Raw genomic sequence first — 23,997 nt, 5'->3', positions numbered from 1 at the left:
TCAGTCGATGCACCTGGAAGTTGGGGTTTCGCGAATGTAGAGTCTTTTCCAAACAGATTTTCCATTGGTTTGAAGGCTCCAAGGTTGTGCACAAAATCTTCTTTGTAAGCATGGTTCCACCGTAGTTACTTGAAGACGAAGTCTTTGAGGAAAGCAGGGCCCTGTTTGTTCCAAGGGTCAAGTTTTTTAAGACTCAAATAGCTATTTAAGTGACTGACACTTTCGTATTCAGTCGACTTAGTCAATTGTCCAGCTGTAAAACTCCACTGATCAGGTGGGTCTGTGAAGTTATTTATTTAATAAAGTCCTTTAAAATAATTCTTCGCTCAATCTCCTTCTCCCAGTTTAACTCTTCTGTTGCCGACAAAGACTTGGTTGGTTTCTGATTCCGGTTCTGGCAACAGAGCTACAGGTTGAGCTGTGGCAGCGAGTTTCTGGTTCAGGTGAGAGAGAGAGAGAGAGAAAGACTGTCCGCTGTTCCTTATAGTCTGTCAGATCAGTAGGTGATTGGTCCCTGAGTTCTTGAGATTGGATTTCGGTTTCAGCCCCCAGTGTCCTATTGGAGGGAGGCTTTATTTATGACTGATGTCAATCCATGCCATCTTTTGGAAATGCCGGTTGGCCTGGGTTCGTAGCTCTATGTCGGGATTTCGGCTCTCATCCACTTCAAAGAGTTTTTATCACCTACAGGCCCCTTTCTCCAGACATCTCATAGCAGAATTCCAAACTATTTGGCCTCTTCTCGGTGCCATCCTCCCCAAAACTGTCACTTTGATGCAAACCAGTTCCAAGCTGATGAGCTAAGGAAATCTGATAACTTTGGGGGGGGAGAGGTCTTCTTTAGATCAGTGCTTCAGCTCAGAGCCCAAATGCTCTTATCCAAATACACCCAACATAACGCTACATATGTATGTATGTATGTATATATGTGTAGAAGGAAAATTAGAAATTATTTTCTTACACCTGTTTTTCTCTCTTGTATACTTAAGAAAGATACGGTCAAGCTAGAAGGTCAGCCCAGAAGATAGTTTGATTTCTGTTTGTTATTTACGATGAGAACCTTGGAGACATTGTCAAACGGTATGACCTACGTGCCTGTTCCCTAAAACCATGTGTTGACCTATGAACTCTGTTCTATAATGATATATGTTCTGCTTAGTTAGCCTTTAAGATAACATTGTAATGACTTTCTAGCATGTATGGATGTATGTATGTATGTATATATATATATATATATGTATGTATGTATGTCCAATTGCTTTGACAATACAAATGAATTGAATTGAGAGGAAGAGAGAGAGAGAGAGAGAGAGAGAGAGAAAGAGAGAGAGAGAGACAGACAGACAGACAGACAGACAGACAGCTCAGCGATGACATGACGAGCCTCTCTCAGCTGACTGCTATGACATCACAGAGCACGTACATTCCGTTGCTTGTCGTCTGTCAACAACTCAGTCACTGCTAGCCAGACTGTCCCTAAGACAAAGTGTACAATACTTCAATTATATCTCCTCCAGACAGATAAAGAGTATTAAGAGCTACGATGAAGTTACCCAGGAGATGTAAAAAGCTTGCATCACCTGGTATTTCCTGGAGGTCACCCATCCAAGTACTAACCAGGCCCTGGCCCGTTTAGTTTCCAAGGTCTGACGAGATCGGGCACGTTCAGGACGGTGTGGCCGCAAGCCGAGATGCCTGGCTGCATGATGTCTCTTAAAGGCTGGCGGGTATTGACGGAATTTCCAGCAAAAAATAAAAAATAAAAAAATAAAAAAATGGAGGGAAAAATAACAGTGCAGGAAAGGGTGTTGAAAGTAGCCGGGAACGTGTACAATTCTTCAATTATATCTCCTCCAGACAGAAAGAGAGTATTAAGAGCTACGATGAAGTTACCCAGGAGACGTAAAAAGCTTGCAGCACCTGGTATTTCTAGGAGTTCTCCCATCCAAGTACTGACCAGGCCATGCCCCGTTTAGCTTCCGAGATCTGACGAGACGGGGTGCGTCCAGGACGGTGTAGCCACAAGCCGAGAGGCCTGGCTGCATGATGTCTCTTAAAGGCTGACGGGTGTTGACGGAACTTCCAGCAAATAAAAAAAGAAAAATGGAGGGAAAAATATCAGTTCAGCAAAGGGTGTTGAAAGTAGCCGGGTACGTGTACATTTCTTCAATTATATCTCCTCCAGACAGAAAGAGAGTATTAAGATCTACGATGATGTTACCCAGGAGACGTATAAAGCTTGCAGCACCTGGTATTTCCAGGAGGTCACCCATCCAAGTACTGACCAGGCCCTGCCCTGTTTAGCTTCCGAGATCTGATGAGATCGGTCGCGTTCAGGACGGCGTGGCCGCAAGCCGAGAGGCCTGGCAGCATGATGTCTCTTAAAGGCGGGCGGGTTTTGACGGACCTTCCAGCAAAAAAAAAAAGAAAAAAGAAAAATGGAGGGAAAAATATCAGTGCAGCAAAGGGTGTTGAAAGTTGCCGGGTACGTGTACATTTCTTCAATTGTATCTTCTCCTGACAGAAAGAGAGTATTAAGAGCTACAATGAAGTTACCCAGGAGACGTAAAAAGCTTGCAGTACCTAGTTTTTCCAGGAGGTCACCAATCCAAATACTGACCAGGTCCTGCCACGTTTTGCTTCCTAGATCTGACAAGATCGGGCGCGTTCAGGACGGTGTGGCCGCAAGCCAAAAAGCCTGGCTGCATGATGTCTCTTAAAGGCTGGCGGGTATTGATGGAACTTCCAGCAAAAAAAAGAAAAATGGAGGGAAAAATACCAGTGCAGCAAATGGTGTTGAAAGTAGCCGGGTACGTGTACAAATCCTCAATTATAACACCTCCAGACAGAAAGAGAGTATTAACAGCTACAATGAAGTTACTCAGGAGACTAAAAAGCTTGCAGCACCAGGTATTTCCAGGAGGTCTCCCATCCAAGTATTGACCAGGCCCTGCCCCGTTTAGCTTCCGAGATCTGACAAGATCGGGCATGTTCAGGTCAGTGTGGCCGCAAGCCTAGAGAGCTGGCTGCATGATGTCTCTTAATGGTTGGCGGGTATTGACGGAACTTCCAGCAAAAAAAAAAAAAAAGAAAAACGGAGGGAAAAATATCAGTGCAGCAAAGGATGTTGAAAGTAGCCAGGTACGTATACAATACTTCAATTATATCTCCTCCAGACAGAAAGAGAGTATTAAGAGCTACGATAAAGTTACCCAGGAGACGTAAAAAGCTTGCAGAACCAGGTATTTCCAGGAGGTCCCACATTCAAGTAATGACCAGGCCCTGCCCCGTTTAGCTTCCGAGATCTGACGAGATGGGGCGCGTTCAGGACGGTGTGGTTGCAAGCCAAGAGGCCTGGCTGCATGATGTCTCTTAAAGGCTGGTGGATATTGACGGAACTTCCAGCAAAATAATGAAGAAAAAATAAAAATGGAGGGAAAAATATCAGTGCAGCAAAGGGTGTTGAAAGTAACCGGGTACGTGTACAATACTTCAAATATATCTCCTCCAGACTGAAAGAGAGTGTCAAGAGCTACGATGAAGTTACCCAGGAGACGAAAAAGCTTGCAGCACCTGGTATTTCCAGGAGGTCACCCATCCAAGTACTGACGAGGCCCTGCACCGTTTAGCTTCCGAGATCTGATGAGATCGACCGCGTTCAGGACGGTGTGGCCGCAAGCCAAGCAGCCTGGCTGCATGATGTCTCTTAAAGGCTGGAGGGTATTGACGGAACTTCCAGCAAAAAAAAAAAAAGAAAAAAGAAAAATGGAGGGAAAAATATCTGTGCAGTAAAGGGTGTTGAAAGTAGCCGGGTACGTGTACAATTCTTCAATTAAATCTCCTCCAGACAGAAAGAGAGTATTAAAAGCTACGACGAAGTTCCCCAGGTGACGTAAAAAGCTTGCAGCACCTGGTACTTCCAGGAGGTCTCCCATCCAAGTACTGACCAGGTCCTGCCCCGTTTAGTTTCCGAGATCTGACGAGATCGGGCGCGTTCAGGACGGTGTGGCCACAAGCCGAGACGCCTGGCTGCATGATGTCTCTTAAAGGCTGGCGGGTATTGACGGAATTTCCAGCATAAAAAAAAAAAAAAAAATAGAAAAATGGAGGGAAAAATATCAGTGCAGGAAAGGGTGTTGAAAGTAGCCGGGTACGTGTACAATTCTTCAATTATATCTCCTCCAGACTGAAAGAGAGTATTAAGAGCTACGATAAAGTTACCCAGGAGACGTAAAAGCTTGCAGCACCAGGTATTTCCAGGAGGTCTCACATTCAAGTACTGACCAGGTCCTGCCCCGTTTAGCTTCCGAGATCTGACGAGATCGGGCGCGTTCAAGATGGTGTGGCAGCAAGCCGAGATGCCTGGCTGCATGATGTCTCTTAAAGGCTGGCGGGTATTGACGGAATTTCCAGCAAAAAAAAAAAAAAAAAAAAGAAAAACGGATGCAAAAATATCAGTGCAGCAAAGGGTGTTGAAAGTTGCCGGGTACGTGTACAATACTTCAATTATATCTCCTCCAGACAGAAAGAGAGTATTAAGAGCTACGATAAAGTTACCCAGGAGAAGTAAAAAGTTTGCAGCACCTGGTATTTCCAGGAGGTCACCCATCCAAGTACAGACCAGGCACTGCCCCGTTTAGCTTCCGAGATCTGACGAGATCGGTCGCATTCAGGACGGTGTGGCCACAAGCCGAGACGCCTGGCTGCATGATGTCTCTTAAAGGTTGGCGGGTATTGACGGAACTTCCAGCAGAAAAAAAAAAAAGAAAAAGAAAAATGGAGGCAAAAATATCAGTGCAGCAAAGGGTGTTGAAAGTTGCCGGGTACGTGTACAATACTTCAATTATATCTCCTCCAGACAGAAAGAGAGTATTAAGAGCTACGATAAAGTTTCCCAGGAGAAGTAAAAAGCTTGCAGCACCTGGTATTTCCAGGAGGTCTCCCATCTAAATACTGACCAGGCCCTGCCCCGTTTAGCTTCCGAGATCTGACGAGATCGGGCGCATTCAGGACGGTGTGGCCACAAGCCGAGACGCCTGGCTGCATGATGTCTCTTAAAGGCTGGAGGGTATTGACGGAACTTCCAGCAAAAAAAAAAAGAAAAAAGAAAAATGGAGGGAAAAATATTTGTGCAGTAAAGGGTGTTGAAAGTAGCCGGGTACGTGTACAATTCTTCAATTAAATCTCCTCCCGACTGAAAGAGAGTATTAAGAGCTACGATGAAGTTACCCAGGAGAAGTAAAAAGTTTGCAGCACCTGGTATTTCCAGGAGGTCACCCATCCAAGTACAGACCAGGCACTGCCCCGTTTAGCTTCCGAGATCTGATGAGATTGGGGGCGTTTAGGACGGTGTGGCCGCAAGCCAAGAGGCCTGGCTGCATGATGTCTCTTAAAGGCTGGCGGGTATTGACGGAACTTCCAGTAAAAAAAAAAAAAAAAAGAAAAAAAGAAAAACGGAGGGAAAAAAATCAGTGCCGCAAAGGGTGTTGAAAGTAGCCAGGTACGTGTACAATTCTTCAATTAAATCTCCTCCAGACAGAAAGAGAGTATTAAGATCTACGATGATGTTACCCAGGAGACGTATAAAGCTTGCAGCACCTGGTATTTCCAGGAGGTCACCCATCCAAGTACTGACCAGGCCCTGCCCTGTTTAGCTTCCGAGATCTGATGAGATCGGTCGCGTTCAGGACGGCGTGGCCGCAAGCCGAGAGGCCTGGCAGCATGATGTCTCTTAAAGGCGGGCGGGTTTTGACGGACCTTCCAGCAAAAAAAAAAAGAAAAAAGAAAAATGGAGGGAAAAATATCAGTGCAGCAAAGGGTGTTGAAAGTTGCCGGGTACGTGTACATTTCTTCAATTGTATCTTCTCCTGACAGAAAGAGAGTATTAAGAGCTACAATGAAGTTACCCAGGAGACGTAAAAAGCTTGCAGTACCTAGTTTTTCCAGGAGGTCACCAATCCAAATACTGACCAGGTCCTGCCACGTTTTGCTTCCTAGATCTGACAAGATCGGGCGCGTTCAGGACGGTGTGGCCGCAAGCCAAAAAGCCTGGCTGCATGATGTCTCTTAAAGGCTGGCGGGTATTGATGGAACTTCCAGCAAAAAAAAGAAAAATGGAGGGAAAAATACCAGTGCAGCAAATGGTGTTGAAAGTAGCCGGGTACGTGTACAAATCCTCAATTATAACACCTCCAGACAGAAAGAGAGTATTAACAGCTACAATGAAGTTACTCAGGAGACTAAAAAGCTTGCAGCACCAGGTATTTCCAGGAGGTCTCCCATCCAAGTATTGACCAGGCCCTGCCCCGTTTAGCTTCCGAGATCTGACAAGATCGGGCATGTTCAGGTCAGTGTGGCCGCAAGCCTAGAGAGCTGGCTGCATGATGTCTCTTAATGGTTGGCGGGTATTGACGGAACTTCCAGCAAAAAAAAAAAAAAAGAAAAACGGAGGGAAAAATATCAGTGCAGCAAAGGATGTTGAAAGTAGCCAGGTACGTATACAATACTTCAATTATATCTCCTCCAGACAGAAAGAGAGTATTAAGAGCTACGATAAAGTTACCCAGGAGACGTAAAAAGCTTGCAGAACCAGGTATTTCCAGGAGGTCCCACATTCAAGTAATGACCAGGCCCTGCCCCGTTTAGCTTCCGAGATCTGACGAGATGGGGCGCGTTCAGGACGGTGTGGTTGCAAGCCAAGAGGCCTGGCTGCATGATGTCTCTTAAAGGCTGGTGGATATTGACGGAACGTCCAGCAAAATAATGAAGAAAAAATAAAAATGGAGGGAAAAATATCAGTGCAGCAAAGGGTGTTGAAAGTAACCGGGTACGTGTACAATACTTCAAATATATCTCCTCCAGACTGAAAGAGAGTGTCAAGAGCTACGATGAAGTTACCCAGGAGACGAAAAAGCTTGCAGCACCTGGTATTTCCAGGAGGTCACCCATCCAAGTACTGACGAGGCCCTGCACCGTTTAGCTTCCGAGATCTGATGAGATCGACCGCGTTCAGGACGGTGTGGCCACAAGCCAAGCAGCCTGGCTGCATGATGTCTCTTAAAGGCTGGAGGGTATTGACGGAACTTCCAGCAAAAAAAAAAAAAGAAAAAAGAAAAATGGAGGGAAAAATATCTGTGCAGTAAAGGGTGTTGAAAGTAGCCGGGTACGTGTACAATTCTTCAATTAAATCTCCTCCAGACAGAAAGAGAGTATTAAAAGCTACGACGAAGTTCCCCAGGTGACGTAAAAAGCTTGCAGCACCTGGTACTTCCAGGAGGTCTCCCATCCAAGTACTGACCAGGTCCTGCCCCGTTTAGTTTCCGAGATCTGACGAGATCGGGCGCGTTCAGGACGGTGTGGCCACAAGCCGAGACGCCTGGCTGCATGATGTCTCTTAAAGGCTGGCGGGTATTGACGGAATTTCCAGCATAAAAAAAAAAAAAAAATAGAAAAATGGAGGGAAAAATATCAGTGCAGGAAAGGGTGTTGAAAGTAGCCGGGTACGTGTACAATTCTTCAATTATATCTCCTCCAGACTGAAAGAGAGTATTAAGAGAAACGATAAAGTTACCCAGGAGACGTAAAAGCTTGCAGCACCAGGTATTTCCAGGAGGTCTCACATTCAAGTACTGACCAGGTCCTGCCCCGTTTAGCTTCCGAGATCTGACGAGATCGGGCGCGTTCAAGATGGTGTGGCAGCAAGCCGAGATGCCTGGCTGCATGATGTCTCTTAAAGGCTGGCGGGTATTGACGGAATTTCCAGCAAAAAAAAAAAAAAAAAAAAGAAAAACGGATGCAAAAATATCAGTGCAGCAAAGGGTGTTGAAAGTTGCCGGGTACGTGTACAATACTTCAATTATATCTCCTCCAGACAGAAAGAGAGTATTAAGAGCTACGATAAAGTTACCCAGGAGAAGTAAAAAGTTTGCAGCACCTGGTATTTCCAGGAGGTCACCCATCCAAGTACAGACCAGGCACTGCCCCGTTTAGCTTCCGAGATCTGACGAGATCGGTCGCATTCAGGACGGTGTGGCCACAAGCCGAGACGCCTGGCTGCATGATGTCTCTTAAAGGTTGGCGGGTATTGACGGAACTTCCAGCAGAAAAAAAAAAAAGAAAAAGAAAAATGGAGGCAAAAATATCAGTGCAGCAAAGGGTGTTGAAAGTTGCCGGGTACGTGTACAATACTTCAATTATATCTCCTCCAGACAGAAAGAGAGTATTAAGAGCTACGATAAAGTTTCCCAGGAGAAGTAAAAAGCTTGCAGCACCTGGTATTTCCAGGAGGTCTCCCATCTAAATACTGACCAGGCCCTGCCCCGTTTAGCTTCCGAGATCTGACGAGATCGGGCGCATTCAGGACGGTGTGGCCACAAGCCGAGACGCCTGGCTGCATGATGTCTCTTAAAGGCTGGAGGGTATTGACGGAACTTCCAGCAAAAAAAAAAGAAAAAAGAAAAATGGAGGGAAAAATATTTGTGCAGTAAAGGGTGTTGAAAGTAGCCGGGTACGTGTACAATTCTTCAATTAAATCTCCTCCCGACTGAAAGAGAGTATTAAGAGCTACGATGAAGTTACCCAGGAGACGTAAAAAGCTTGCAGCACCTGGTATTTCTAGGAGGTCTCCCATCCAAGTACTGACCAGGCCCTGCCCCGTTTAGCTTCCGAGATCTGACGAGATTGGGGGCGTTTAGGACGGTGTGGCCGCAAGCCAAGAGGCCTGGCTGCATGATGTCTCTTAAAGGCTGGCGGGTATTGACGGAACTTCCAGCAAAAAAAAAAAAAAAAAGAAAAAAAGAAAAACGGAGGGAAAAAAATCAGTGCCGCAAAGGGTGTTGAAAGTAGCCAGGTACGTGTACAATTCTTCAATTAAATCTCCTCCAGACAGAAGGAGAGTATTAAAAGCTACGACGAAGTTCCCCAGGTGACGAAAAAAGCTTGCAGCGCCTGGAATTTCCAGAAGGTCTCACATTCAAGTAATGACCAGGTCCTGCCCAGTTTAGCTTCCGAGAGCTGACGAGATGGGGCGCGTTCAGGACGGTGTGGCCGCAAGCCAAGACGCCTGGCTGCATGATGTCTCTTAAAGGTTGGCGGGTATTGACGAACTTCCAGCAGAAAAAATAAATAATAATAAAAATAAAAAAATTGATGGAAAAATATCAGTGCAGCAAAGGGTGTTGACAGTAGCTGGGTACGTGTACAATACTTCAATTATATCTCCTCCAGACAGAAAGAGAGTATTAAGAGCTACGATAAAGTTACCCAGGATACGTAAAAGCTTGCAGCACCAGGTATTTCCAGGAGGTCTCACATTCAAGTTCTGACCAGGTCTTGCCCCGTTTAGCTTCCGAGATCTGATGAGATCGGGCGCGTTCAGGACGGTGTGGCCGCAAACCTACAGGCCTGGCTGCATGATGTCTCTAAAAGGCTGGCGGGTATTGACGGAACATCAAACAAACAAAAAAAAAAAATAATAGAAAAATGGAGGGAAAAATATCAGTGCAGCAATGGGTGTTGAAAGTAGCCGGGTACGTGTACAATACTTCAATTATATCTCCTCCAGAAAGAAAGAGAGTATTAAGAGCTACGATGAAGTTACCCAGGAGACGTAAAAGCTTGCAGCACCAGGTATTTCCAGGAGGTCTCACATTCAAGTACTGACCAGGTCCTGCCCCGTTTAGCTTCCGAGATCTGACGAGATCGGGCGCGTTCAGGATGGTGTGGCCGCAAGCCGAGACGCCTGGCTAAATGATGTCTCTTAAAGGCTGGCGGGTATTGACGGAACTTCCAGCAAAAAAAAAAAAAAAAGAAATAGAAAAATGGAGGGAAAAATATCAGTGCAGCAAAGGCTGTTGAAAGTAGCCGGGTTCGTGTACAATTCTTCAATTATATCTCCTCCAGACAGAAAGAGAGTATTAAGAGCTACGATGAAGTTACCCAGGAGACGTAAAAAGCTTGCAGCACCTGGCATTTCCAGGAGGTCACCCATCCAAGTACTGACCAGGCCCTGCCCCGTTTAAATTCCAAGATGTGATGAGATCGGGGGCGTTCAGGACGGTGTGGCTGCAAGCCAAGAGGCCGGGCTGCATGATGTCTCTTAATGGTTGGCGGGTTTTGACGGAACATCCAGCAAAAAAAAAAAAGAGAAATGGAGGGAGAAATACCAGTGCAGCAAAGGGTGTTGAAAGTAGCCAGGTACGTGTGCAATTCTTCAATTAAATCTCCTCCAGACAGAAAGAGAGTATTAAAAGCTACGACGAAGTACCCCAGGTGACGAAAAAAGCTTGCAGCGCCTGGAATTTCCAGAAGGTCTCACATTCAAGTAATGACCAGGCCCTGCCCAGTTTAGCTTCCGAGAGCTGACGAGATGGGGCGCGTTCAGGACGGTGTGGCCGCAAGCCAAGACGCCTGGCTGCATGATGTCTCTTAAAGGCTGGCGGGTATTGACGGAACTGCCAGCAATAAAAAAAAATAGAAATGGAGGGAGAAATACCAGTGCAGCAATGGGTGTTGAAAGTAGCCGGGTACGTGTACAATACTTGAATTATATCTCCTCCAGACAGAAAGAGAGTATTAAGAGCTACGATGAAGTTACCCAGGAGACGTAAAAGCTTGCAGCACCAGGTATTTCCAGGAGGTCTCACATTCAAGTACTGACCAGGTCCTGCCCCGTTTAGCTTCCGAGAGCTGACGAGATGGGGCGCGTTCAGGACGGTGTGGCCGCAAGCCAAGACGCCTGGCTGCATGATGTCTCTTAAAGGCTGGCGGGTATTGACGGAACTGCCAGCAATAAAAAAAAATAGAAATGGAGGGAGAAATACCAGTGCAGCAATGGGTGTTGAAAGTAGCCGGGTACGTGTACAATACTTGAATTATATCTCCTCCAGACAGAAAGAGAGTATTAAGAGCTACGATGAAGTTACCCAGGAGACGTAAAAGCTTGCAGCACCAGGTATTTCCAGGAGGTCTCACATTCAAGTACTGACCAGGTCCTGCCCCGTTTAGCTTCCGAGAGCTGACGAGATGGGGCGCGTTCAGGACGGTGTGGCCGCAAGCCAAGACGCCTGGCTGCATGATGTCTCTTAAAGGCTGGCGGGTATTGACGGAACTGCCAGCAATAAAAAAAAATAGAAATGGAGGGAGAAATACCAGTGCAGCAATGGGTGTTGAAAGTAGCCGGGTACGTGTACAATACTTGAATTATATCTCCTCCAGACAGAAAGAGAGTATTAAGAGCTACGATGAAGTTACCCAGGAGACGTAAAAGCTTGCAGCACCAGGTATTTCCAGGAGGTCTCACATTCAAGTACTGACCAGGTCCTGCCCCGTTTAGCTTCCGAGATCTGACGAGATCGGGCGCGTTCAGGATGGTGTGGCCGCAAGCCGAGACGCCTGGCTGCATGATGTCTCTTAATGGCTGGCGGGTATTGACGGAACTTCCAGCAAAAAAAAAAAAAAAAAAAAAAAAAAAAAGAAAAATGGAGGGAAAAATATCAGTGCAGTAATGGGTTTTGAAAGTAGCCGGGTACGTGTACAATTCTTCAATTATATCTCCTCCAGACAGAAAGAGAGTTTAAGAGCTACGATGAAGTTACCCAGGAGACGTAAAAAGCTTGCAGCACCTGGCATTTCCAGGAGGTCACCCATCCAAATACTGACCAGGCCCTGCCCCGTTTAAATTCCAAGATCTGATGAGATCGGGGGCGTTCAGGACGGTGTGGCTGCAAGCCGAGAGGCCTGGCTGCATGATGTCTCTTAAAGGTTGGCGGATATTGACGAACTTCCAGCAAAAAAAAAAAAGAAAAATGGAGGGAAAAATATCAGTGCAGCAAAGGCTGTTGAAAGTAGCCGTGTACGTGTACAATTCTTCAATAATATCTCCTCCAGACTGAAAGAGAGTATTAAGAGCTACGATGAAGTTAACCAGGAGACGTAAAAAGCTTGCAGCACCTGGTATTTCCAGGAGGTCACCCAACCAAGTACTGGCCAGACCGTGCCCCGTTTAGCTTCCGAGATATGATGAGATCAGGCGCGTTCAGGACGGTATGGCCGCAAGCCAAGAGACCTGGCTGCATGATGTCTCTTAAAGGCTGGCAAGTATTGACGGAACTTCCAGCAAAAAAAAAAAAAAAAAAAAAATAGAAAAAGGGAGGGAAAAATATCAGTGCAGCAAAGGGTGTTGAAAGTAGCCGGGTACATGTACAATTCTTCAATTATATCTCCTCCAGACAGATAGAGAGTATTAAGAGCTACGATAAAGTTACCCAGGAGACGTAAAAGCTTGCAGCACCAGGTATTTCCAGGAGGTCTCACATTCAAGTACTGACCAGGTCTTGCCCCGTTTAGCTTCCGAGATCTGATGAGATCGGGCGCGTTCAGGACGGTGTGGCCGCAAACCTACAGGCCTGGCTGCATGATGTCTCTAAAAGGCTGGCGGGTATTGACGGAACATCAAAGAAAAAAAAAAAAAAAAAAATAGAAAAATGGAGGGAAAAATATCAGTGCAGCAATGGGTGTTGAAAGTAGCCGGGTACGTGTACAATACTTCAATTATATCTCCTCCAGACAGAAAGAGAGTATTAAGAGCTACGATGAAGTTACCCAGGAGACGTAAAAGCTTGCAGCACCAGGTATTTCCAGGAGGTCTCACATTCAAGTACTGACCAGGTCCTGCCCCGTTTAGCTTCCGAGATCTGACGAGATCGGGCGCGTTCAGGATGGTGTGGCCGCAAGCCGAGACGCCTGGCTAAATGATGTCTCTTAAAGGCTGGCGGGTATTGACGGAACTTCCAGCAAAAAAAAAAAAAAAAAAAAAAGAATAATGCAGGGAAAAATATCAGTGCAGCAAAGGCTGTTGAAAGTAGCCGGGTACGTGTACAATTCTTCAATTATATCTCCTCCAGACAGAAAGAGAGAATTAAGAGCTACGATGATGTTACCCAGTGGACGTAAAAAGTTTGCAGCACCTCGTATTTCCAGAAGGTCACCCATAAAAGTACTGACCAGGCCCTGCCCCGTTTAAATTCCGAGATCTGACGAGATCGGGCGCGTTCAGGACGGTGTGGCCGCAAGCCGAGAGGCCTGGCTGCATGATGTCTCTTAATGGCTGGCGGGTATTGACGGAACTTCCAGCAAAAAAAAAAAAAAAAAAAAAGAAATAGAAAAATGGAGGGAAAAATATCAGTGCAGTAATGGGTTTTGAAAGTAGCCGGGTACGTGTACAATTCTTCAATTATATCTCCTCCAGACAGAAAGAGAGTATTAAGAGCTACGATAAAGTTACCCAGGAGACGTAAAAGCTTGCAGCACCTGGTATTTCCAGGAGGTCACCCATCCAACTACTGACCAGGCCCTGCCCCGTTTAAATTTCAAGATCTGATGAGATCGGGGGCGTTCAGGACGGTGTGGCTGCAAGCCAAGAGGCCGGGCTGCATGATGTCTCTTAATGGTTGGCGGGTTTTGACGGAACATCCTGCAAAAAAAAAAAAGAGAAATGGAGGGAGAAATACCAGTGCAGCAAAGGGTGTTGAAAGTAGCCGGGTACGTGTACAATTCTTCAATTATATCTCCTGCAGACAGAAAGAGAGTATTAAGAGCTACGATGAAGTTACCCAGGAGACGTAAAAAGCTTGCAGCACCTGGTATTTCTAGGAGGTCTCCCATCCAAGTACTGACCAGGCCCTGCCCCATTTAGCTTCCGAGATCTGACGAGATCGGGCGCATTCAGGACGGTGTGGCCGCAAGCCGAGAGGCCTGGCTGCATGATGTCTCTTAAAGGCTGGCGGGTATTGACGGAACTTCCAGCAAATAAAAAAAAAAAAAGAAAAAAAGAAAAATGGAGGGAAAAAAATCAGTGCCGCAAAGGGTGTTGAAAGTAGCCAGGTACGTGTGCAATTCTTCAATTAAATCTCCTCCAGACAGAAAGAGAGTATTAAAAGCTACGACGAAGTTCCCCAGGTGACGAAAAAAGCTTGCAGCGCCTGGAATTTCCAGAAGGTCTCACATTCAAGTAATGACCAGGCCCTGCCCAGTTTAGCTTCCGAGAGCTGACGTGATGGGGCGCGTTCAGGACGGTGTGGCCGCAAGCCAAGACGCCTGGCTGCATGATGTCTCTTAAAGGTTGGCGGGTATTGACGGAACTTCCAGCAGAAAAAATAAATAATAATAAAAATGAAAAAATTGATGGAAAAATATCAGTGCAGCAAAGGGTGTTGACAGTAGCTGGGTACGTGTACAATACTTCAATTATATCTCCTCCAGACAGAAAGAGAGTATTAAGAGCAACGATAAAGTTACCCAGGAGACGTAAAAGCTTGCAGCACCAGGTATTTCCAGGAGGTCTCACATTCAAATACTGACCAGGTCTTGCCCCGTTTAGCTTCCGAGATCTGATGAGATCGGGCGCGTTCAGGACGGTGTGGCCGCAAACCTAGAGGCCTGGCTGCATGATGTCTCTAAAAGGCTGGCGGGTATTGACGGAACATCCAAGAAAAAAAAAAAAAAAAAAAATAGAAAAATGGAGGGAAAAATATCAGTGCAGCAATGGGTGTTGAAAGTAGCCGGGTACGTGTACAATACTTCAATTATATCTCCTCCAGACAGAAAGAGAGTATTAAGAGCTACGATGAACTTACCCAGCAGACGTAAAAAGCTTGCAGCACCTGGTATTTCCAGGAGGTCTCCCATCCAAGTACTGACCAGGTCCTGCCCCACTCAGTTTCCGAGATCTTACGAGATCGGACGCGTTCAGGACGGTGTGGCCGCAAGCCGAGATGCCTGGCTGCATGATGTCTCTTAAAGGCTGGCGGGTATTGACGGAACTGCCAGCAATAAAAAAAAATAGAAATGGAGGGAGAAATACCAGTGCAGCAAAGGGTGTTGAAAGTAGCCGGGTACGTGTACAATTCTTCAATTATATCTCCTGCAGACAGAAAGAGAGTATTAAGAGCTACGATGAAGTTACCCAGGAGACGTAAAAAGCTTGCAGCACCTGGTATTTCTAGGAGGTCTCCCATCCAAGTACTGACCAGGCCCTGCCCCGTTTAGCTTCCGAGATCTGACGAGATCGGGCGCATTCAGGACGGTGTGGCCGCAAGCCGAGAGGCCTGGCTGCATGATGTCTCTTAAAGGCTGGCGGGTATTGACGGAACTTCCAGCAAATAAAAAAAAAAAAGAAAAAAAGAAAAATGGAGGGAAAAAAATCAGTGCCGCAAAGGGTGTTGAAAGTAGCCAGGTACGTGTGCAATTCTTCAATTAAATCTCCTCCAGACAGAAAGAGAGTATTAAAAGCTACAACGAAGTTCCCCAGGTGACGAAAAAAGCTTGCAGCGCCTGGAATTTCCAGAAGGTCTCACATTCAAGTAATGACCAGGCCCTGCCCAGTTTAGCTTCCGAGAGCTGACGAGATGGGGCGCGTTCAGGACGGTGTGGCCGCAAGCCAAGACGCCTGGCTGCATGATGTCTCTTAAAGGTTGGCGGGTATTGACGGAACTTCCAGCAGAAAAAATAAATAATAATAAAAATGAAAAAATTGATGGAAAAATATCAGTGCAGCAAAGGGTGTTGACAGTAGCTGGGTACGTGTACAATACTTCAATTATATCTCCTCCAGACAGAAAGAGAGTATTAAGAGCTACGATAAAGTTACCCAGGAGACGTAAAAGCTTGCAGCACCAGGTATTTCCAGGAGGTCTCACATTCAAGTACTGACCAGGTCTTGCCCCGTTTAGCTTCCGAGATCTGATGAGATCGGGCGCGTTCAGGACGGTGTGGCCGCAAACCTAGAGGCCTGGCTGCATGATGTCTCTAAAAGGCTGGCGGGTATTGACGGAACATCCAAGAAAAAAAAAAAAAAAAAAAATAGAAAAATGGAGGGAAAAATATCAGTGCAGCAATGGGTGTTGAAAGTAGCCGGGTACGTGTACAATACTTCAATTATATCTCCTCCAGACAGAAAGAGAGTATTAAGAGCTACGATGAACTTACCCAGCAGACGTAAAAAGCTTGCAGCACCTGGTATTTCCAGGAGGTCTCCCATCCAAGTACTGACCAGGTCCTGCCCCGTTTAGCTTCCGAGATCTGACGAGATCGGGCGCGTTCAGGATGGTGTGGCCGCAAGCTGAGACGCCTGGCTGCATGATGTCTCTTAATGGCTGGCAGGTATTGACGGAACTTCCAGCAAAAAAAAAAAAAAAAAAAAAAGAAAAAGAAAAATGGAGGGAAAAATATCAGTGCAGTAATGGGTTTTGAATGTAGCCGGGTACGTGTACAATTCTTCAATTATATCTCCTCCAGACAGAAAGAGAGTATTAAGAGCTACGATGAAGTTACCCAGGAGACGTAAAAAGCTTGCAGCACCTGGCATTTCCAGGAGGTCACCCATCCAAGTACTGACCAGGCCCTGCCCCGTTTAAATTCCAAGATCTGATGAGATCGGGGGCGTTCTGGACGGTGTGGCTGCAAGCCGAGAGGCCTGGCTGCATGATGTCTCTTAAAGGTTGGCGGATATTGACGAACTTCCAGCAAAAAAAAAAAAGAAAAATGGAGGGAAAAATATCAGTGCAGCAAAGGCTGTTGAAAGTAGCCGTGTACGTGTACAATTCTTCAATAATATCTCCTCCAGACTGAAAGAGAGTATTAAGAGCTACGATGAAGTTACCCAGGAGACGTAAAAAGCTTGCAGCACCTGGTATTTCCAGGAGGTCACCCAACCAAGTACTGGCCAGACCCTGCCCCGTTTAGCTTCCGAGATATGATGAAATCAGGCGCGTTCAGGACGGTGTGGCCGCAAGCCAAGAGACCTGGCTGCATGATGTCTCTTAAAGGTTGGCGGGTATTGACGGAACTGCCAGCAAAAAAAAAAAAGAAAAATAGAGGGAAATATACCATTGCAGCAAAGGGTGTTGAAAGTAGCCGGGTACGTGTACAATACTTCAATTATATCTCCTGGAGACAGAAAGAGAGTATTAAGAGCTACGATGAAGTTACCCAGGAGACGTAAAAAGCTTGCAGCACCTGGTATTTCTAGGAGGTCTCTCATCCAAGTACTGACCAGGCCCTGCCCCGTTTAGCTTCCGAGATCTGACGAGATCGGGCGCATTCAGGACGGTGTGGCCACAAGCCGAAAGGCCTGGCTGCATGATGTCTCCTAAAGGCTGGCGGGTATTGACGGAACTTCCAGCAAAAAAATAAAATAAAAAGAAAAATGGAGGGAAAAATATCAGTGCAGCAAAGGGTGTTGAAAGTAGCCTAGTACGTGTACAATTCTTCAATTATATCTCCTCCAGACAGAAAGAGAGTATTAAGAGCTACGATGAAGTTACCCAGGAGACGTAAAAGGCTTGCAGCACCTGGTATTTCTAGGAGGTCTCCCATCCAACTACTGACCAGGCCCTGCCCCGTTTAGCTTCCGAGATCCGACGAGATCGGGCGCATTCAGGACGGTGTGGCCGCAAGCCGAGAGGCCCACCTGCATGATGTCTCTTTAAGGCTGGCGGGTATTGACGGAACTTCCAGCAAAAAAAAAAAGAAAAAAGAAAAATGTAGGGAAAAATATCAGTGCAGCAAAGGGTTTTGAAAGTAGCCGGGTACGTGTACAATTCTTCAATAATATCTCCTACAGACTGAAAGAGAGTATTAAGAGCTATGATGAAGTTACCCAGGAGATGTAAAAAGCTTGCAGCACCTGGTATTTCTAGGAGGTCTCCCATCCAAGTACTGACCAGGCCCTGCCCCGTTAGCTTCCGAGATCTGACGAGATCGGGCGCGTTCAGGATGGTGTGGCCGCAAGCCAAGATGCCTGGCTGCATGACGTCTCTTAAAGGCTGGCGGGTATTGACGGAACTGCCAGCAAAAAAAAAAAAGAAAAATAGAGGGAAATATACCAGTGCAGCAAAGGGTGTTGAAAGTAGCCGGGTACGTCTACAATTCTTCAATTATATCTCCTGGAGAAAAAAAGAGAGTATTAAGAGCTACGATGAAGTTACCCAGGAGACGTAAAAAGCTTGCAGCACCTGGTATTTCTAGGAGGTCTCCCATCCAAGTACTGACCAGGCCCTGCCCCGTTTAGCTTCCGAGATCTGACGAGATCGGGCGCATTCAGGACGGTGTGGCCACAAGCCGAAAGGCCTGGCTGCATGATGTCTCTTAAAGGTTGCCGGGTATTGACGGAACTTCCAGCAAAAAAAAAAAATAAAAAAAGAAAAAAGAAAAATGGATGGAAAAATATCAGTGCAGCAAAGGGTGCTGACAGTAGCTGGATACGTGTACAATACTTCAATTATATCTCCTCCAGACAGAGAGAGAGTATTAAGAGCTACGATAAAGTTACCCAGGAGACGTAAAAGCTTGCAGAACTAGGTATTTCCAGGAGGTCTCCCATCCAAGTACTGACCAGGCCCTGTCCCGTTTAGCTTCCGAGATCTGACGAGATCGGGCGCGTTCAGGATGGTGTGGGCGCAAGCCAAGATGCCTGGCTGCATGATGTCTCTTAAAGGCTGGCGGGTATTGACGGAACTGCCAGCAAAAAAAAAAAGAAAAATAGAGGGAAATATACCAGTGCAGCAAAGGGTGTTGAAAGTAGCCGGGTACGTGTACAATTCTTCAATTATATCTCCTGGAGACAGAAAGAGAGTATTAAGAGCTACCATGAAGTTACCCAGGAGACGTAAAAAGCTTGCAGCACATGGTATTTCTAGGAGGTCTCCCATCCAAGTACTGACCAGGCCCTGCCCCGTTTAGCTTCCGAGATCTAACGAGATCGGGCGCATTCAGGACGGTGTGGCCACAAGCCGAAAGGCCTGGCTGCATGATGTCTCTTAAAGGTTGGCGGGTATTGACGGAACTTCCAGCAAAAAAAAAAAAAAAAAAGAAAAATGGATGGAAAAATATCAGTGCAGCAAATGGTGTTGACAGTAGCTGGGTACGTGTACAATACTTCAATTATATCTCCTCCAGACAGATAGAGAGTATTAAGAGCTACGATAAAGTTACCCAGGAGACGTAAAAGCTTGCAGCACCAGGTATTTCCAGGAGGTCTCACAGTCATGTACTGACCAGGTCCTGCCCCGTTTAGCTTCCGAGATCTGACGAGATCGGGCGCGTTCAGGACGGTGTGGCCGCAAGCCGAGATGCCTGGCTGCATGATGTCTCTTAAAGGCTGGCGGGTATTGACGGAATTTCCAGCAAAAAAAAAAAAAAAAAAATAGAAAAATGGAGGGAAAAATATCAGTGCAGGAAAGGGTGTTGAAAGTAGCCGGGTACGTGTACAATTCTTCAATTATATCTCCTGGAGACAGAAAGAGAGTATTAAGAGCTACGATGAAGTTACCCAGGAGACGTAAAAAGCTTGCAGCACCTGGTATTTCTAGGAGGTCTCCCATCCAAGTACTGACCAGGCCCTGTCCCGTTTAGCTTCCGAGATCTGACGAGATCGGGCGCGTTCAGGATGGTGTGGGCGCAAGCCAAGATGCCTGGCTGCATGATGTCTCTTAAAGGCTGGCGGGTATTGACGGAACTGCCAGCAAAAAAAAAAAGAAAAATAGAGGGAAATATACCAGTGCAGCAAAGGGTGTTGAAAGTAGCCGGGTACGTGTACAATTCTTCAATTATATCTCCTGGAGACAGAAAGAGAGTATTAAGAGCTACCATGAAGTTACCCAGGAGACGTAAAAAGCTTGCAGCACCTGGTATTTCTAGAAGGTCTCCCATCCAAGTACTGACCAGGCCCTGCCCCGTTTAGCTTCCGAGATCTGACGAGATCGGGCGCATTCAGGACAGTGTGGCCACAAGCCGAGAGGCCTGGCTGCATGATGTCTCTTAAAGGCTGGAGGGTATTGATGGAACTTCCAGCAAAATAAAAAAGAAAAAAGAAAAATGGAGGGAAAAATATCAGTGCAGCAAAGGGTGTTGAAAGTAGCCGGGTACGTGTAGAATTCTTCAATAATATCTCCTCCATACTGAAAGAGAGTACTAAGAGCTACGATGATGTTACCCAGGAGACGAAAGAGCTTGCTGCAACTGGTATTTCCAGGAGGTCACCCATCCAAGTACTGACCAGGCCCTGCCCCGTTTAGCTTCCGAGATCTGACGAGATCGGGCGCGTTCAGGACGGTGTGGCTGCAAGCCAAAAAGCCTGGCTGCATGATGTCTCTTAAAGGCTGGTGGGTATTGACGGAACTTCCAAAAAAAAAAAAAAAAAAAAAAAAAAAATGGAGGGAAAAATATCAGTGCAGCAAAGGGTGTTGAAAGTAGCCGGGTACGTGTACAATACTTCAATTATATCTCCTCCAGACAGAAAGAGAGTATTAAGAGCTACGATGAACTCACCTAAAGGATTATTAGGAACACCATACTAATACTGTGTTTGACCCCCTTTCGCCTTCAGAACTGCTTTAATTCTACGTGGCATTGATTCAACAAGGTGCTGAAAGCATTCTTTTGAAATGTTGGCCCATATTGATAGGATAGCATCTTGCAGTTGATGGAGATTTGTGGGATGCACATCCAGGGCACGAAGCTCCCGTTCCACCACATCCCAAAGATGCTCTATTGGGTTGAGATCTGGTGACTGTGGGGGCCAGTTTAGTACAGTGAACTCATTGTCATGTTCAAGAAACCAATTTGAAATGATTCGACCTTTGTGACATGGTGCATTATCCTGCTGGAAGTAGCCATCAGAGGATGGGTACATGGTGGTCAAAAAGGGATGGACATGGTCAGAAACAATGCTCAGGTAGGCCGTAGCATTTAAACGATGCCCAATTGGCACTAAGGGGCCTAAAGTGTGCCAAGAAGACATCCCCCACACCATTACACCACCATCACCAGCCTGCACAGTGGTAACAAGACATGATGGATCCATGTTCTCATTCTGTTTACGCCAAATTCTGACTCTACCATCTGAATGTCTCACCTCTTTTTCCTATTTGTAGTGGAGATGAGTGGTACCCAGTGGGGTCTTCTGCTGTTGTAGCCCATCCGCCTCAAGGTTGTACGTGTTGTGGCATCACAAATGCTTTGCTGCATACCTCGGTTGTAGCGAGTGGTTATTTCAGTCAAAGTTGCTCTTCTATCAGCTTGAATCGAGTCGGCCCATTCTCCTCTGAGCTCTAGCATCAACAAGGCATTGTCGCCCACAGGACTGCCGCATACTGGATGTTTTTCCCTTTTCACACCATTCTTTGTAAACCCTAGAAATGGTTGTGCGTGAAAATCCCAGTAACTGAGCAGATTGTGAAATACTCAGACCGGCCCGTCTGGCACCAACAACCATGCCACGCTCAAAATTGCTTAAATCACCTTTCATTCCCATTCAGACATTCAGTTTGGAATTCAGGAGATTGTCTTGACCAGGACCACACCCCTAAATGCATTGAAGCAACTGCCATGTGATTGGTTGATTAGATAATTGCATTAATGAGAAATTGAACAGGTGTTCCTAATAATCCTTTAGGTGAGTGTATATGTATGTATGTGTATGTATGTCCAATTGCTTTGACAATACAAATGAAATGAATTGAGAGAGAGAGAGAGAGAGAGAGAGAGAGAGAGAGAGAGAGAGAGAGGAGGAATATGAGCTCCTAAAAAACATTTGTTTTTATACATAAGCGGATTTAATTTGTGATTTACAAATGAATATATAGCACTATAAACATACACAGAAGACATGGAATAGAAATTCAGAAGAAAAAGTATTCAAAAAATAATAATTTTAAGAGAAACACAAAAAGAAGAAAGCAGAGAGACAGTTCAGGAAGAAAAGTCAGAAAAGAAAAGCTGAAGACAAGAATTGGAGGTAAGAGACAAATAATTAAACAAAAAAATATGTATTAATAAAATAAATAAGCATTCTCAGTAGTTGACTCAGCCAATGAAAATGCAGAGCTCCGATTTGAATAGAGTGACAGTAGGAGAGAGCCCAACTGCCACTGAGACTGATAGAAATCTATCGAACAGCAGTCTGACTGCAGAGCTGCCTTTTGAAATCCGATACCCTGAAGACATTCGCTCTGCACAGGCTAAGAAGGACTACAAACAAGCTGTGATGAGAGCATCTCCTGAGACCCTCATCCTAGACTACACCGGTAAAGGAGAAAACAGGGTCAAGAACAATCTACTGTTCTACAGCGCCTTTCACAAAACCCTGTGCCAGACATACCCCAATAACAACAAGAGGGGCATTAGCAGAGGCAGGCAGATCTCAGTGCTGGTAGAGAAAGACACAGACAGTGTGATGCTCACTTTTAATGTATACCACAACGGGACCATCATGGTGCAGGGCAGCGAGAGCAGCCTGGACCAATTAGCTCTCGGCTTCCACACCTCAAAGCAGCAGACTGAGGTAGAGAAACAAGAGCCAGAGCCGGCCACCCTGCAGTCTGCCCCCAGCCACACGGAGCCAGACAGTGCCCCATCTCCCACAGACTGCCCCCCTGTCTCCCCAAAACTCTCCAGCAACATTAAAACACTAAAGGAATGCCTATCAGTGCTGGAGCTGGAGTTTGCGGAGTTCAGGGAGCAGACCTTGAGCACCCTGGCCCAGACCTCCTTGTGCGATCAGCTCCGGGATGAGATGCACAGACTAAAGATGCAGCACAAGGCTGAGATCCATGAGCTGAGAGCAGCAGTGAGAGACCTGGAGGAGCAGAGCCAAACCCTGAGGACGGAGCTGCGCAGAGCGAGGGAGGAGCTGACCAGGACACCCCAGCACAGCCAGCTAAGGAGCCTGCAGAGCCAGCTGGAGGAGCTAAGAGAGGAGCTACACATCACTGGAGCACAGAGACTGCACTGCACTGACCCCACAACACCTCCAACCCCTGACGCACCCACTGATCCACCCACACTCCCCACCACTCCTGACACACCCACTATCACCAGACCTGCCACTAATACACAACCCCCTGAAACGCCACTCCCCCAAAACACACCCGCTGCCCCCACCACTCCCGACGCAAACCCGGAGTGGCAGGTCAACGCAGAGGTGGTCATTCTGAGCGAATCCAATGGGAAGTTCCTGGTTGAGAGGCGCCTCTTCCCTGGGCGAAAAGTGAAAAAGCTTTGGTGCTCCACAGCACAGAGAGCCCTGGAGCTGCTCTCCAAGAGGAGGCTTTGCCAAGTCAAACACATCCTCATCCACACCGGCACTAACGACCTGAGTGCCCGCAGGGGCGATGTGGCCTCAGCCCTGAGACAGGTAGCAACGAAAGCCACAGAGGAATTCCCAACTGCCAAAATTTCCATCTCCACACTGCTGCCCCGCACAGACGTGCCCCTGCACATCATCCAGGCCATCAACGCAGAAGTGTCCCGAAGATGTGCCCTCCTCCCCAACGTCCACCTGGCACACCACTGAGACATCCAGCCACATCACCTGTATGACCACGTCCACCTCAACAAGACGGGTGTGAGGATCATCTCAAAGGTCCTCAAGGACACAACCCTGGGCCGAAACCCCACACACCCCCACCTCGAGACCAGGAGCAACCCCCCCAGCCCCCGGCCACATCCCCAGCCACCGGCTCCCACCCCAGCCCCAGCCCCTGAGGGCCCGTCCAGCACAGCAGAGCGGACAGCCGGGGACCAGCACAGCCACACAGCCACGCAGCAGCGGCTTCCAGAGCCTGGAGGCCCGATGCTGCCCAGCTGGCCCAGATAAGGCAACTCCTCAGTGTCATCTGTACCACACTGCTGAGTTAACTGAGCCTCAACACACATATATATGGTTGTGGAGATGGAGAGTAAGAAAAAATGTGATTTAATTATTCTGATATTTTGATGCAAAGATAAAATCTTTGAGTGATTATTATGTATATCCATATATAATTATTAATAGTAATATAATATCAGTTGTAGACCACAAATTAAACTTTCTTATGTAGAAGAGACAAGTATAATAAAATATATTAACATGTCCTTTAAAATAAGCAGTTGGAATATGCAGGGTTTACGCTCCTCAACTTTTGGAATGAAGAGCACAGGCCCTGAACTGATCAACACTGT

At 46.5% G+C, this 23,997-nt stretch overlaps 12 non-coding genes and 44 pseudogenes across 12 annotated transcripts; all 56 read right to left on the bottom strand.

Moving 5' to 3' along the window:
- Nucleotides 1-1,568: 1,568 nt before the first annotated feature.
- Nucleotides 1,569-1,687, bottom strand: LOC136723228 (uncharacterized; annotated as a pseudogene).
- Nucleotides 1,688-1,908: 221 nt separating this feature from the next.
- Nucleotides 1,909-2,027, bottom strand: LOC136723166 (uncharacterized; annotated as a pseudogene).
- Nucleotides 2,028-2,236: 209 nt separating this feature from the next.
- On the bottom strand, nucleotides 2,237-2,355 carry LOC136723187 (5S ribosomal RNA). The gene has a single exon (XR_010806615.1). It is a non-coding gene; the product is annotated as a 5S ribosomal RNA (ribosomal RNA).
- Nucleotides 2,356-2,571: 216 nt separating this feature from the next.
- LOC136723173 (uncharacterized) lies at nucleotides 2,572-2,690 on the bottom strand (annotated as a pseudogene).
- A 205-nt stretch (nucleotides 2,691-2,895) lies between these two features.
- Nucleotides 2,896-3,014, bottom strand: LOC136723134 (uncharacterized; annotated as a pseudogene).
- A 213-nt stretch (nucleotides 3,015-3,227) lies between these two features.
- Nucleotides 3,228-3,346, bottom strand: LOC136723177 (uncharacterized; annotated as a pseudogene).
- Nucleotides 3,347-3,561: 215 nt separating this feature from the next.
- LOC136723132 (uncharacterized) lies at nucleotides 3,562-3,680 on the bottom strand (annotated as a pseudogene).
- Nucleotides 3,681-3,898: 218 nt separating this feature from the next.
- On the bottom strand, nucleotides 3,899-4,017 carry LOC136723222 (uncharacterized; annotated as a pseudogene).
- A 218-nt stretch (nucleotides 4,018-4,235) lies between these two features.
- On the bottom strand, nucleotides 4,236-4,354 carry LOC136723129 (uncharacterized; annotated as a pseudogene).
- Nucleotides 4,355-4,572: 218 nt separating this feature from the next.
- Nucleotides 4,573-4,691, bottom strand: LOC136723137 (uncharacterized; annotated as a pseudogene).
- Nucleotides 4,692-4,909: 218 nt separating this feature from the next.
- LOC136723205 (5S ribosomal RNA) lies at nucleotides 4,910-5,028 on the bottom strand. Its single transcript, XR_010806632.1, has one exon. It is a non-coding gene; the product is annotated as a 5S ribosomal RNA (ribosomal RNA).
- Nucleotides 5,029-5,244: 216 nt separating this feature from the next.
- LOC136723150 (uncharacterized) lies at nucleotides 5,245-5,363 on the bottom strand (annotated as a pseudogene).
- Nucleotides 5,364-5,586: 223 nt separating this feature from the next.
- On the bottom strand, nucleotides 5,587-5,705 carry LOC136723179 (5S ribosomal RNA). The gene has a single exon (XR_010806611.1). It is a non-coding gene; the product is annotated as a 5S ribosomal RNA (ribosomal RNA).
- Nucleotides 5,706-5,921: 216 nt separating this feature from the next.
- LOC136723172 (uncharacterized) lies at nucleotides 5,922-6,040 on the bottom strand (annotated as a pseudogene).
- Nucleotides 6,041-6,245: 205 nt separating this feature from the next.
- LOC136723133 (uncharacterized) lies at nucleotides 6,246-6,364 on the bottom strand (annotated as a pseudogene).
- Nucleotides 6,365-6,577: 213 nt separating this feature from the next.
- On the bottom strand, nucleotides 6,578-6,696 carry LOC136723176 (uncharacterized; annotated as a pseudogene).
- A 215-nt stretch (nucleotides 6,697-6,911) lies between these two features.
- Nucleotides 6,912-7,030, bottom strand: LOC136723145 (uncharacterized; annotated as a pseudogene).
- Nucleotides 7,031-7,248: 218 nt separating this feature from the next.
- LOC136723221 (uncharacterized) lies at nucleotides 7,249-7,367 on the bottom strand (annotated as a pseudogene).
- A 217-nt stretch (nucleotides 7,368-7,584) lies between these two features.
- Nucleotides 7,585-7,703, bottom strand: LOC136723128 (uncharacterized; annotated as a pseudogene).
- Nucleotides 7,704-7,921: 218 nt separating this feature from the next.
- Nucleotides 7,922-8,040, bottom strand: LOC136723136 (uncharacterized; annotated as a pseudogene).
- Nucleotides 8,041-8,258: 218 nt separating this feature from the next.
- On the bottom strand, nucleotides 8,259-8,377 carry LOC136723193 (5S ribosomal RNA). The gene has a single exon (XR_010806621.1). It is a non-coding gene; the product is annotated as a 5S ribosomal RNA (ribosomal RNA).
- Nucleotides 8,378-8,592: 215 nt separating this feature from the next.
- Nucleotides 8,593-8,711, bottom strand: LOC136723231 (uncharacterized; annotated as a pseudogene).
- Nucleotides 8,712-8,934: 223 nt separating this feature from the next.
- On the bottom strand, nucleotides 8,935-9,053 carry LOC136723174 (uncharacterized; annotated as a pseudogene).
- Nucleotides 9,054-9,275: 222 nt separating this feature from the next.
- On the bottom strand, nucleotides 9,276-9,394 carry LOC136723156 (uncharacterized; annotated as a pseudogene).
- Nucleotides 9,395-9,612: 218 nt separating this feature from the next.
- On the bottom strand, nucleotides 9,613-9,731 carry LOC136723220 (uncharacterized; annotated as a pseudogene).
- Nucleotides 9,732-9,951: 220 nt separating this feature from the next.
- LOC136723144 (uncharacterized) lies at nucleotides 9,952-10,070 on the bottom strand (annotated as a pseudogene).
- Nucleotides 10,071-10,280: 210 nt separating this feature from the next.
- On the bottom strand, nucleotides 10,281-10,399 carry LOC136723180 (uncharacterized; annotated as a pseudogene).
- A 209-nt stretch (nucleotides 10,400-10,608) lies between these two features.
- Nucleotides 10,609-10,727, bottom strand: LOC136723154 (uncharacterized; annotated as a pseudogene).
- Nucleotides 10,728-10,936: 209 nt separating this feature from the next.
- Nucleotides 10,937-11,055, bottom strand: LOC136723152 (uncharacterized; annotated as a pseudogene).
- A 209-nt stretch (nucleotides 11,056-11,264) lies between these two features.
- On the bottom strand, nucleotides 11,265-11,383 carry LOC136723218 (uncharacterized; annotated as a pseudogene).
- Nucleotides 11,384-11,609: 226 nt separating this feature from the next.
- Nucleotides 11,610-11,728, bottom strand: LOC136723207 (5S ribosomal RNA). The gene has a single exon (XR_010806634.1). It is a non-coding gene; the product is annotated as a 5S ribosomal RNA (ribosomal RNA).
- A 209-nt stretch (nucleotides 11,729-11,937) lies between these two features.
- On the bottom strand, nucleotides 11,938-12,056 carry LOC136723146 (uncharacterized; annotated as a pseudogene).
- Nucleotides 12,057-12,277: 221 nt separating this feature from the next.
- Nucleotides 12,278-12,396, bottom strand: LOC136723127 (uncharacterized; annotated as a pseudogene).
- A 218-nt stretch (nucleotides 12,397-12,614) lies between these two features.
- On the bottom strand, nucleotides 12,615-12,733 carry LOC136723216 (uncharacterized; annotated as a pseudogene).
- Nucleotides 12,734-12,953: 220 nt separating this feature from the next.
- On the bottom strand, nucleotides 12,954-13,072 carry LOC136723141 (uncharacterized; annotated as a pseudogene).
- A 224-nt stretch (nucleotides 13,073-13,296) lies between these two features.
- Nucleotides 13,297-13,415, bottom strand: LOC136723225 (uncharacterized; annotated as a pseudogene).
- Nucleotides 13,416-13,625: 210 nt separating this feature from the next.
- On the bottom strand, nucleotides 13,626-13,744 carry LOC136723196 (5S ribosomal RNA). The gene has a single exon (XR_010806624.1). It is a non-coding gene; the product is annotated as a 5S ribosomal RNA (ribosomal RNA).
- Nucleotides 13,745-13,967: 223 nt separating this feature from the next.
- On the bottom strand, nucleotides 13,968-14,086 carry LOC136723182 (uncharacterized; annotated as a pseudogene).
- A 223-nt stretch (nucleotides 14,087-14,309) lies between these two features.
- LOC136723232 (uncharacterized) lies at nucleotides 14,310-14,428 on the bottom strand (annotated as a pseudogene).
- A 220-nt stretch (nucleotides 14,429-14,648) lies between these two features.
- Nucleotides 14,649-14,767, bottom strand: LOC136723148 (uncharacterized; annotated as a pseudogene).
- A 210-nt stretch (nucleotides 14,768-14,977) lies between these two features.
- Nucleotides 14,978-15,096, bottom strand: LOC136723229 (5S ribosomal RNA). Its single transcript, XR_010806638.1, has one exon. It is a non-coding gene; the product is annotated as a 5S ribosomal RNA (ribosomal RNA).
- Nucleotides 15,097-15,318: 222 nt separating this feature from the next.
- LOC136723178 (uncharacterized) lies at nucleotides 15,319-15,437 on the bottom strand (annotated as a pseudogene).
- A 223-nt stretch (nucleotides 15,438-15,660) lies between these two features.
- On the bottom strand, nucleotides 15,661-15,779 carry LOC136723126 (uncharacterized; annotated as a pseudogene).
- Nucleotides 15,780-15,999: 220 nt separating this feature from the next.
- LOC136723217 (5S ribosomal RNA) lies at nucleotides 16,000-16,118 on the bottom strand. Its single transcript, XR_010806637.1, has one exon. It is a non-coding gene; the product is annotated as a 5S ribosomal RNA (ribosomal RNA).
- Nucleotides 16,119-16,344: 226 nt separating this feature from the next.
- Nucleotides 16,345-16,463, bottom strand: LOC136723224 (uncharacterized; annotated as a pseudogene).
- A 209-nt stretch (nucleotides 16,464-16,672) lies between these two features.
- On the bottom strand, nucleotides 16,673-16,791 carry LOC136723233 (uncharacterized; annotated as a pseudogene).
- A 210-nt stretch (nucleotides 16,792-17,001) lies between these two features.
- LOC136723212 (uncharacterized) lies at nucleotides 17,002-17,120 on the bottom strand (annotated as a pseudogene).
- Nucleotides 17,121-17,336: 216 nt separating this feature from the next.
- Nucleotides 17,337-17,455, bottom strand: LOC136723198 (5S ribosomal RNA). The gene has a single exon (XR_010806625.1). It is a non-coding gene; the product is annotated as a 5S ribosomal RNA (ribosomal RNA).
- A 216-nt stretch (nucleotides 17,456-17,671) lies between these two features.
- LOC136723211 (uncharacterized) lies at nucleotides 17,672-17,789 on the bottom strand (annotated as a pseudogene).
- A 210-nt stretch (nucleotides 17,790-17,999) lies between these two features.
- On the bottom strand, nucleotides 18,000-18,118 carry LOC136723191 (5S ribosomal RNA). Its single transcript, XR_010806619.1, has one exon. It is a non-coding gene; the product is annotated as a 5S ribosomal RNA (ribosomal RNA).
- A 224-nt stretch (nucleotides 18,119-18,342) lies between these two features.
- LOC136723226 (uncharacterized) lies at nucleotides 18,343-18,461 on the bottom strand (annotated as a pseudogene).
- A 209-nt stretch (nucleotides 18,462-18,670) lies between these two features.
- LOC136723214 (uncharacterized) lies at nucleotides 18,671-18,789 on the bottom strand (annotated as a pseudogene).
- A 215-nt stretch (nucleotides 18,790-19,004) lies between these two features.
- On the bottom strand, nucleotides 19,005-19,123 carry LOC136723135 (uncharacterized; annotated as a pseudogene).
- Nucleotides 19,124-19,342: 219 nt separating this feature from the next.
- LOC136723200 (5S ribosomal RNA) lies at nucleotides 19,343-19,461 on the bottom strand. The gene has a single exon (XR_010806627.1). It is a non-coding gene; the product is annotated as a 5S ribosomal RNA (ribosomal RNA).
- Nucleotides 19,462-19,670: 209 nt separating this feature from the next.
- LOC136723210 (5S ribosomal RNA) lies at nucleotides 19,671-19,789 on the bottom strand. Its single transcript, XR_010806636.1, has one exon. It is a non-coding gene; the product is annotated as a 5S ribosomal RNA (ribosomal RNA).
- Nucleotides 19,790-20,004: 215 nt separating this feature from the next.
- Nucleotides 20,005-20,123, bottom strand: LOC136723213 (uncharacterized; annotated as a pseudogene).
- Nucleotides 20,124-23,997: the final 3,874 nt, after the last annotated feature.

Source organism: Amia ocellicauda, unplaced genomic scaffold, assembly GCF_036373705.1.
Source record: "Amia ocellicauda isolate fAmiCal2 unplaced genomic scaffold, fAmiCal2.hap1 HAP1_SCAFFOLD_153, whole genome shotgun sequence".
Classification (NCBI taxonomy): domain Eukaryota; kingdom Metazoa; phylum Chordata; class Actinopteri; order Amiiformes; family Amiidae; genus Amia; species Amia ocellicauda.
This window is presented reverse-complemented; position numbering and strand designations above follow the sequence as displayed.